At 33.1% G+C, this 12,213-nt stretch overlaps 1 long non-coding RNA gene across 1 annotated transcript; it reads right to left on the bottom strand.

The window, feature by feature from the left end:
• Positions 1-282: 282 nt before the first annotated feature.
• Positions 283-2,866, bottom strand: LOC143248230 (uncharacterized). The gene is made up of 2 exons (XR_013026826.1): positions 2,674-2,866; positions 283-350 (listed from the first exon to the last, which is right to left on the bottom strand). It is a non-coding gene; the product is annotated as an uncharacterized LOC143248230 (long non-coding RNA).
• Between the last annotated feature and the right edge of the window lie 9,347 nt (positions 2,867-12,213).

A 12,213-nucleotide genomic window follows, 5' to 3' on the forward strand; every position in this document is an offset into this window, starting at 1 on the left:
CCAAAACAGTTATTCCAAATAGCAAAAAACATCTTTTTATATATTCATCAAAAATTGGTAATGTCTCAATCCATATATACACATTTATATATTTAACTAAAGTCCCAAATAATTAATTTATATCATTACTTTATCAGTATTATCTTCTGACCTAAATATACACATACTTGTGCTGTGAATGGGAGTTTATTGTGCTCCAAATCAACTGTCTGTTAAAGTTCTGATTAGGATTCCTTACCAATAGATAAATCTGTTATGACATGATGATTCTGCTCTACTCTCTTCTTGAAATGAATAACAACCAGCAAATTCTGGAAGTTTGATGTCTTGTAAAGTACTTTGGGCTGCACCTACAGGAAGACATTTGTAATTCTACTTTAGTTATGATATAATACACTCATCTGTAGTTCTTTTACTAATTAAAAATACATATAGTATTAACAAATTCCATCATCTAAACTATAAAATGTGCTAGAATCTTTTACCTGTCACAAAGCTGTGGCATGTACCTATAGCCAAGATACCATGCTTATATTACAAGATAGATCAACTGTAGGACTTTTAATTAATGCCAACAAATTACTAATTAGTATTAAAGTTTTGCTAGAAAAATAAGTTATGAATCTCAAAAGTAAGATTCACAGTTTCTTATGATTGAATATCAAAGTATTAAAGTACATGCACTTCAGTGATTTGCACTATCAGTTTCCAAGTACAGAAAACTACAATAATTGTGATTAGAAAGACTATTTCACCTATCAGTTCTGAAACACCCCATTGTCATTTCCCACACACAACCTACCCAACTCAAGTATCAGGAAAGTGGAATACTAAGACTGTAGCCATAAACTGTTTCATCAGTTGCCAAGGCAAGACATCAGCCTGGTGGCTAGATTCATACCATTCAACCTCGGTGGTGCACTTTTGCCAATAAAGTAGTTAGAAATACTGTGACCAACTATTAAAGACTAATAAAATAGAAGTCATGTAAAAATAAACATTTTCCACATTCCAAAGGTTCAATAATCATCCTGCTCCAAAGGCCCAGTTACAGTTTTGCCTGTAGCAGCTTAATGCTACAGGTTTGACAGGACCAGTTACTTTTATGAGATAGTAGTGTAAAGCATATAAATAACTATATAACTGCAATATCATTAACTTGGTAAAATGACCCAATGACTTAAAATGTTAAAGTGAAAATACAATTTACAAAATTTTGTCATTGTTTCTGAAAATATTTCCCTGTCCCCTTGTAATGAGCTGACCCCAACTTTCCTGCCATGCATCATATTTATACAATCAGAATCTGGAATTACAAAATATGACACGAGCAAGGTTCCTTCCTCCAATATGTCTCATGCTTTATATTTCTAATTTTCTTCATACTAGAAATAAACATTAGCAAGCCATTATGATAGTGCTTAAATAAACAAGTATAAAGGTAGACACTGATAAATACAAGAGACAAAACTTTAGAGAATGTAATAAATATTTCACTTGACTTAAATGTGTCAGTGAAAAATATGCCATGTGCTGCTATTTGTCCTCCATTTACACACTCCCATCTGAAAACTAAAGTGTTATTAAAAATATACATACACATTTTTAGGGGTAGTAGAGATACCAGCTCAGCAGTCCCCGAAAGGACCAACAGCTAGAGATCTACACATAAAACCCTAATTCCTCTGGTCAGTAACTAATACAAATGTCAGGACTATTTGCTTCTAATACTTTACCAGCTTTTGCTGTCTGAACTGTAATTTGTATTAATATTTTTCACAGTGCAAGGTGGCTACCAGTAGTAGGTACTGTAGACTTTGTTGATCCATATATTGTGACCAAGGCACATCAGCTTTCACCCAAATCAAGCATCTTTTGACATTTGTGAATTAGTTAATAGTAAAACCTTGGTATATGTAATTCAAGTGAGTTCTAATATTCAATATTTCAAAATCAAACATAATGTGGAAGATTTATATATATAATATATATTAAAGTATAAGTATTTGGTACATGAAATAATTGACAATGGCCAGTTACCAGCAATTTTAGAAATGAATATTGTTGCTAAAAGCAGTCCCAAATAAAATACATAGAAAAAATAACTAGTAAAAATTTGCTAGTGTCTTCAGAGTGTAGAGAAGAGTGCAAAATTTTAAATAATGAATGTGGTGTACTGGTAACTGTATTGTTAGGAATGGTAAAGGATGTATTCTCTTTTTTTATTTAAAACTTAATGGTTGGTAGTATTATCAGGCATATAGTTTACTAGCATTATAAAAGGATGTACCCAATACCATGTATTCTTACACAGAACCAGCAAATCATCAATATCAAACACTAAACAGAAAATTTTGAACGTTTTGTGTGCGAACTCTCGACTAAAAGTAACGTTTTATCAAGAATTTGTGAAAACTGAAATGTAGTTTGACACTCAGCCCTTGACATGAATCGGATGATAAAAATTAAAGTTACTATTACTAATGCCACTAGTAGTAATAACATAACAAAACTATAAAAGAAAAACCAATTACATATACGTTACAGGCGCTTCATGTCCAACAACCAAGTGCATGAAGAACACGTATATTATATCATTACAGTTAGGCTTAATATCAACAATAACGATAACATCCGAAAAACACTTTAGGCTTAAGATAAAATATAGCCCACCAGTATTTATTGTAATGTCCTTCCATTTAGGTGTATTTCCATCATGTGGAGTAACCTCTACAAAACATACTTCACTCATATTAATTTATTCTGTTTTTTTTTTTTATCAAATCATAACACAACTTTACACCACAAACAAAATTTTCTTAAACAGTCGACCAAATTTACCGCATTTTACAAAAACGATTATACATCGACATTGCCCTCTTCTGGAAGAAAAGAAAATTCAATAAGAAATCAACATAAATCGAATAATTACGAATTCAGAATTTGTGAATGGATAGATTTTGAATGTTATACTTTCACTTGTCGTGTGTCCACTACAAGTATCTAAACTCTAGTTTTGGTGTTATAAGCCTCTAAAGTTTATCATCGAGGATGGAGAAGATGTGAAATACTTAACAAAACAATATCGTGTGTCCTAAACTTGATTGCTTGAGCGTAATTTAGTGATGAGTATATCAAATTGAGGATTCAAGGTTCTTGGAGGCGTTTGCTACCAGAGATTATTTTCACCTTGAGCTATTAAAAGAGCCACATCATAACGAATTATCTCTAAAGTTGGGCCACACTTTTGATGGAGTGAGAAATGTAAGCAAGTTTCCAGGCGCTGAGGAGCGATTAAAGTAGTTTTTTTAATTTCGCGCAAAACTACACGAGAGGGCTATCTGCGCTAGCCGTCCCTAATTTAGCAGTGTGAGGCTAGAAGGAAGGTAGCTAGTCATCACCACCCACCGTCAACTCTTAGGCTACTCTTTTACCAAAGAATAGTGGGATTGACCGTCACATTATAACGTCCCCATGGCTGAAAGGGCGAGCACATTTGGTGCGACGGAGATTCAAACCCATGACCCTCAGATTACGAGTCTAACGCTTTAACTTACCTGGCCATCCTGGGCCGGTTAAAGTAAAGCCTCACTTTTGGCTTATGCGTGACAAGACTGTCACTTCTTGTTAGCTACCATTAACTATATAATGGAATTGTAGCAGTGTTATCACAAAAAATGTATTCTCGAGACGGCTGGCATGGGTATTAAAACTTTAATAACAGCTGTTTTGAGAATACATTTTTACTTCAAGCAGGTACGAATGTTGTCACAGTTGAAGATCAGAATAGGGCCTATAATCGTGTATCCTAATTACACGGCTCTAAACGAAAATACTTTACGACAAAACAAACTATTAAAGTTGTAGTTTTTGTAAAATGCTATTGGCACTACTTGTATCGTGGAAAGTTCATTATTTGAGTGGACCATGCATCATTGATCAGGTTGATGAACTTTAAACATCTGGAGGGGATGACAGCACACTGGATAACAGCATTGAAAGAGTATGATTTGATCAAACAACATCGTTTAACCCTGTAGGTGGGTTAAGGCGTGCGACTCGTAATCTGAGGGTCGCGGGTTCGCATCCTCGTCGCACCAAACATGGTCGCCTTTAAAGCCGTGAGGCGTTATAATGTGACGGTCAATCCCACTATTCGTTGGTAAAAAAGTAACCCAGGAATTGGCAGTGGGTGGTGATGACTAGCTGCCTTTTCTCTTGTCTTACACAACAAAATTATGAACGGCTAGCGCAGATAGCCCTCGAGTAGCTTTGCACGAAATTAAAAAACAAAACAAAAACAAGCCCTGTAGTATAAAAGTATTGATGGATTATCTCACCACATGGTGTGACTTTGTACAGTTACTTAATGACTATACCCTGTAAACTATGCTGAAGTTAAAACCACTTCTGCCATAGTGACAAGAAGACATATTGTAAGATATTGCATTAGTAGATAGACGTCAAGACCAATGTTTCGGGAGCACTGGGAAGAGCATCTGAAGAACTTGGATCTATTCTGGGCATTCTTTGCCACGTAAAACAATCCAAATTCCTCCAACGCTTGACATTTACTTGTGTAACGGACACTAATATTCAAGATGTTTAAAACCGTAAGGAATTATTTCCAAGCGTATCCTGTTGTGTCTCAAATAAACAATACTTTTCAGCGTTGCGCCTCTGGCTTTAAATATAATTAAGATTTGTTTATTTTTTTTATTATATAGCTATTAAACATTAAGCACACAGTTTTTTGTAATTTGTAATAAAATAAGCCCGTATTTATCTTTTAGATGTGCCTAATATGCACTAAACTTAAAGTACTATTTCTGACTGAAATATAAATTATATAGAATTTAATGTTAAAACAATTCGTTAAATTGTTTGCAATTAAAATATTAATTAGTTAAAGATGGCGCTTTACTCAACCTCTCTCTATGTATATACTTTTTATTTCAATTAGATTAATATCGGTAAATACCATGTTAAACGTAAGTTGAACAGTTCTAGTGTGATTAAGTGCAATTGTAATTTATAATATTAGTGTACAAAGTAAGAAAATTTATTGTGATCTACTTAAAACTACCAGTAACTTGTCTTATAAAACTTAATATTCTATTCTTACTAGTTCTAGCGTAATAATAATAAAATTGAATTCAAATTTAAACTTTGCAGAAAACGGCCTTAGGTTTTAAAACGGATTTTCTTGAAGATAGTGTATTTATGTGATATACTTGTTATTAACAGTAAACATTTTTTTAGACTTCTCTGAAAGGTGAAGCAATCTGAAGTTCGAGCAAGTAACTCGTAACAGTAAGTTATAATTTTTAGAAACTAACATTTGAATTAACTTATTTTTTAGTTAAAATTTAGTACTTGTTAAATTCTAACTAGTAGTAATCTAGCTAGTAATTATTAACATGATAATTAAAAGTGTGTATTTTAGAAATTCAGTTAGAAATTGCACAGTATTGTTTTCAGAATTACTGTTGTATTTGAAGGGAAAGTAAAGCTTGGCTTTGTAAATATTGAACATATCAAGAAACTTTACAAATATACCATAAACTTTTGAAATGTACTTCAAAGTGAATGTTTCGTGAAATTCATATTTTGAAAGAAAGAACACATAAAGTGAAAATGAGGATTATGATAAAATTATAAAAACTTATTTTCAAGTAAAATGATGTGATGATATCAGTGATATGGTGCTATATTTAGAAGTGAGTTATTGGTTTGTTTTTGCTTACCCTGATCCATATACAACAGCACAGCTAATTATCAAACTGGTTAATTAACATAGCTACAGTTTTTACTAATTATTTAGAATTTCAGAAAATCATTGTTTCAAGCTGCATTATTCTAGAACAGTGTTTTGTAACATCTCATATCACTTTCCTCCCTCAGAGATACCAGAGTCTTCCAAGTCCTCCCCATCTTTAAATCATTGTGAAATAAATTATTTGCATTATTATACTTTATTTTTTACAATAGTTATTAATAATATTCATTTAGTCTACAAAACAAAACAGTTATTTTCTAATAATTATTTAAAGGGGATTATTTGTCCAAAGATGAAAGAAAGTGAAAAGCAACTTATTTCTACAAGACAGAACTTAATTAATGGGCCGGCATGGCCAAGCGTTAAAGTGCGACTTGTAATCCGAGGGTTGCGGGTTTTGCATCCCGTCGCAGCAAACATGTTAGCCCTTTTAGCGTAGAGGCCTTATAATGTGAGGTCAATCCCACTATTTGTTGGTAAAAGAGTAGCCCAACAGTTGGCGGTGGGTGGTGATGACAAGCTGCCTTCCCTCTAGTCTTACCCTGCAAAATTAGGGACGGCTACCACGGATAGCCCTCGAGTAGCTTTGTGCGAAATTCAAAAACAAACAAACAAACAAAACTTAATTAACCAATAATTAAATTAAAGGTGATTTTTAAACTTTGATTTCAGAATTTTAACTTAATATCAGATTTCCATTTGAACTGCACAACTTTAATTAGAACCTTGAGCTGAAAAACTAAATGACAAAATTGAAGAACAGAACAAGATAATTTTGCTTGTACGAAAGCTGATGCATCATCTTGTTTTTTGTCAAAATATCCATCTTTAATGGCACTGAAGCACATTTAATCAAGTGTGTTAGAAATGACAGAACTTCCTGGTCCTCCATAGCTAACTTGTTATATTTGACACTGACTTGGGGATCCAAACACATCAGTTGTTTATTTAAGGCATGGATCAATTTCACACTGTCATTGTTTTGCAAGTCCACCAACTTATCAATCTGATCATGTTATATAGAGTATGAAAACATGATTAGAAACTCAAATACACATTTGAATGTATAATAAAGCAACATAGGAAATATCTGAACACAAAGTATGGGATTGGTACTTCCATTGCACATGAATTGAGGGGTTGGTGTTGACACACAAATTGTGCCTAATGGATGGTTTTCTTCATTAAACATGCAGTAAGCTTTCTTATGAATTACTTAAATTTTATTTAGTTTTGGAAAAGAAAAATATACAAAACATTTTCAATGAAAGTCATTATTTGTTTGCACTGTTGAGAAAAAATACTTTGATCTTCATGTGACATATGTGCAAATTTAAACCCATTGACTCATAAAAAGTTTATTAGAACCACTAAACAAATTCAACATACTTGTTCCATTCAGTACTTTGTGAGTCATAGAAACATTGAGTAACGTAATTATTTATATATATGCACACAAAGTAAAATGTTAACACTGAAGATAAGGATGTAAAATTACTTTGCAAGAAAGATATGAATAACACATGTGAAAAATTAAAGTGTGTAGGAACCGTTTTGCTAGGGATTAACATTGTGAGGTTCAAGTATGATAATAAATAAACTGAAGTAGCATGAATTGAATAATTAAATGAATATTAAATCTGACAATACATTCATATGTCTGCTACAATACCATTTAGTGTTTGGAATTTGAAATTTATCTTTTTTTTTCCATAAGAATATATTAAAAGTGAATATGGGATCTAGAGTACAGGTTGTAGAAAGATTGACATGGATTAGTTACAATATTTGCAGCATATAAAATACTTGAATGGAATACTAAAGCATAGGTAAAAGATAATATTTGAGCTTAAGACACTTAATATGACAATAAGATTCATGTTTCTGGCATATTGTGAACAACATACAGGTACAGATGCAGTGACTTATTGTTCAAAGTAATGATAAAATAATTGTTTATAGATTCGTAAAATAATACATAAACAGAAGATATGCAATAAAACAAACATTAGATATCCTGGAATCTGAAAATATTTTAATTAAATTTGTTTCTGTGGCACTGAAAACTAACAATGAATGACTACATAATAAATAATAGCATGCCAGAAAAAAACGTAACATTTTATTTTTTGCGTCAGGAGAGTGCAAATAATTATTTTCATATATCTTTGTTATCAGTTCAATGCAGAATAAAGTCATGAGAATTTTCGCCACAATCTTGTGACATTAAACATTAGTTTTGTGGGTCATGTAAATAGTTAATATCGAGCCAAAAAATAGTAGATTTTGTAACCAGAATGAAATAGAAGAATTCACTGTATAACATTTAACTTAGGAAATTTTTTATACCAATCTCAACATATAAATACAGTTAGTTCCAAGTCATGTTAACAAGAATAATCCTTAAATAACTGAATTTTCATGAAAGAAAGAGAAGAATCAAATGTTTGCTTCAGAGTCAAACCTTTATTTTTCGAGTGTGGTCCACCTTCAAAAATAATAAATTCAGAGGTTTTCTTTTCATTGTTTTTTATTCAATGATTTATTTTTTTGTTTGGTATAATGCACACTATTATTTTTAAATTTTATATTGCTTAAAACAATTTAAAATATCAACTACTGGTGGTTCTTCTGTATAGCTTAACTCACATTAATGAAAATATTTTGTGTCTAGTTATATAAATAATGAAGTTATTTTTAATCATAATTGCTTAGTAGTGTAATTCAAAAACTGTAGGAATATTCACCAGTTACAAGATGTTATATAAAATGACACTTCACAACAGTGGAAATAAATTCATTTATTTTGTTTGTTTTTTTGGGTTCTTTAGTAAAACTATTTTGACTCATCATACAAGGTAGTGTTTGTTTTGCATTTATTTCAATTACGAACTTACCACTAGATGGAGCTAAAGAGGGTAAAAAGCGAATGTTCATGAATATAATCTCTAAGGGCTGAATATAAACTTCTTTGTACTAGAGTAAATGTAATAAAAAATGTGAAACTTATTACTAAATATGAGATTGAAAGCTGTATACCAAAAAGTTAAATTTTTAAATTAAAATATTTTTTTTAAAAGTGAACTGTTTATCTGCTCGGCACTATATGCGAGATTCGTAGCAATTTTGTCGCTGAATATAGCCATTTAAGGATTCAATAGTGATGCAACTTTGTCAAAGTGGTTGGTTTGTTTCGAATTTCGCGAAAAGCTACAGGACGGTTATCTGCGCTAGCCGTCCCTAATATAGCAGTGTAAGACTAGAGGGAAGGCATCTAGTCCCACCGTCAACTCTTGGACTTCTCTTTCACCAACGAATAGGTGGACTGACCATAATATAACGCCCCCACGGCTGAACGGGCGAGCAGTATTCAGATCCGCGACCCTAGGATTACAAGTCGAGTGCCTTAACCATCTTCCATGGCGGGCCTTGTCAAAGTGACGAACGATTTTCACTGCCGACGAGAGATATTCGGAAAAGAAATAAATTTGTTCACGTACACAAGCAGTTTAACCGTTTTAATACATTTACAGCGTTTAGCGACTTATTTGGTATAGAAGTTGTTTAATGTAGTATTTCAGTGTTTTCTTATAGCAAAGCCACATCAGGCTATCTGCTGAGTCCACCGAGGGGGATCGAACTCCTGATTATAGCGTAGTACATCCGTAGACTTACCGCTGTAATAGAGGGGGACTAGTATTTCAGAAATGTTTCTTTAATTTAACTAAAATTTCCTATTCTTTGTATAGACGATTTCTACAAAAAGTTATATAACTATTTTTTTTATAGCCACGGCACAGCATCTTATAGAATGGATCGAGTTTTCCCAAGTACAAATTTTTAGCTCGTAGCTCTGTCATCTCTTTACCAATATGAGGTATAGTTTTAGACTCAAGTGGTCAAACCCTTTTGATTCATGTACTTGACCACGCCCATGGTGTCATAGATTAATTTACACTAATCGTGCCTAAAAGAATTTCAGTTTTAAGATTGTCTGTCAGAGATCCTGATAATTAATAAAACTGAATCGGGTATACGTACACGCATCAAACGCTTGGTATTCATCGCGCACACAAGTATATCTTATAATAAAAAAAAGGGGGTAAACAAAAGGTTACGTAGATTTACTTTAATCCTGCCTAAAAAATTAACTTACCAAATGTATTGAGGATTCCCTCTTGTTTTATCCTCTATTGAATTGTATAGAGATTTTAATGACCTCTTTAAGACCGCTAGAATGTCTAATTACAGTGACTTCAAGGTTTATCTAATGACTCCTTGGGTTGTAATTTGCAGAACTGCGTGAACGACTGCAAAGTTTAGGAAGGCGGTATTAGCAAAGCTTACGGTATATTTGTCGAGCTTTTCATTACAGATATTTACATGTCAACTTTGCGATTGTACCGGGATGCCGTCAAGTTGTAATAAGATTAGTCTTTGAAACATCAGTGACGTTTGTCGATAATTGGACTTGCTGAAAATTTCCAAGAATTATCTTGAATTGAAGTTGATAAGTTTAGGTGCATGGTATTAGGGGATTAGGTGCGTACACTTGTGTGCACCATTTTAAGTACCTAAGCCTTTTAAAACTTATATGTAAGTATCAACGAAACTTAAAAGTAATAACACTGAGACCCAGGTTTTACACAACTTTAGGTCACGTAATTTCTACGCAGGTCAGATTTGTATGAAGTTCGATAAATGTGTTGATAAATGTTGAAGTTGTCGATGCTAAACTGGTCTTTAGTCCTGGTTGTTTATTAAGGTTAATGCGACTCAAATTTACAGAAGGCCCGGCATGGCCAGGTGTGTTAAGGTGTTCGACTCGTAATCTGAGAGTCGCAGGTTCGAATCCCCGTCGCACCAAACATTCTCGCCCTTTCAACCGTGGGGAGTTATAATATCACGGTCAATCCCACTATTCGTTGGTTAAAGAGTATCCCAAGAGTTGGCGGTGGGTGGTGATGACTAGCTGCCTTCCCTCTAGTCTTACACTGCTAAATTAGGGAAGGTTAGCGCAGATAGCTCTCCTGTAGCTTTGCGCGAAATTCAAAAAACAAACGAATAAAGTTACAGAAATGGCATTGTAATATTATTAAACTATACTGAGACGACTCGACGATAAATGGTTCAAATATCGTAGAAGTCAAGTTAACGTAGTGATAAATATGTTTTACCTTGAATGTCGTGTGGAGGAGACAAAAGATTCCGATGGGCCTTATTTGTAGTCTATATAACACACGAGGATGCTGAGATTTTTTTATACTCTTTCATAAAAGACAAAATGGCTTTAAGGTAAATAAGGGACACTTGTAAGTTAATATTTGTTTCATATGAGCTTTGGGTCCTTTCGCTTAGTTATACATTAAATTGAAGATAAGTTTCGAAGGTCAATGTACGTAAGTGTAGAAAAATCACTTCTAATGTCAGACTTGTTCAGTGATCTGAGGTCAGAATTGTCTTATTACTCCTTTCATGTTAGACTCGGTCATTGACATACAAAAGTCAGGGACGTCTTTTTATGTCAAACGTGATAACACAGCATTAGAATAAGTCTTTTTTTTCATTCGTTTATGACTGATACTGTCAGTGACAGAAATGTGGATATTAGTCATCTTATAACCTTTTGATCGCTGATTTAATGACATAGAAAGGTAAGATTTAGTCGTATGACCCGTTGATGTCAGCTTTGGTCACTATCATTAGCCTTTATGACATGTATGATTTCAAAACCTTGTATACTTCTCCACTGTCCAGTGAGATGTATCGAGTGGGTATGAATACTTTAGGTGAATGTCAAAGTTCAGAAACTGTCGCCCTGAAAACAAGTGTTAAGACGATCTTATTGCCTGGTGGAAAACTTTGGATAGCACGTGTCACTTAGCTGACCTTGCTGTACAAACTGCCTTACAGAATATATTTAACTGATATAGCATAATATAATACTTTAAATAAAAATTCCACATGCACCCGGCTGATAAAAAAAATATTTTTTGTAGATAAATATATGTATTAAATTATCCTTTATTTGACGTTTATTTTAAACAGCTTTAATTTAGGAAAACACCGAAGATAATCTGACAATCTTTGTCAGAAATCAGCTCATTGTGAAGGATGAATAAATTATGACAATGCGTAAAACTGGACATTGGTCATAAGATGACCAACTCACTACTGTCACTTGATAGGGACTGCTCATGAAAAGAGAACTTTGGTAAACAAAACCCAAAATAGATATTTAAAATATCTGCGAGGTTCGAACTCGGACTTTAAATAAAATCGTCTGTTATGTGAAAGAGTGCAAAAAAAATATCATATACTGAGCGTGTCCGTTAGTTTTGTTTGTTTTCACTTAATAAAAGTGAATATACTCGAGCCAAATGTATCCATTGCTCAAGCGTTCCTGATGTAATAAGTTTCACGTACCTGAAAAA

This window comes from Tachypleus tridentatus, chromosome 4 (assembly GCF_004210375.1).
Source record: "Tachypleus tridentatus isolate NWPU-2018 chromosome 4, ASM421037v1, whole genome shotgun sequence".
Lineage (NCBI taxonomy): Eukaryota > Metazoa > Arthropoda > Merostomata > Xiphosura > Limulidae > Tachypleus > Tachypleus tridentatus.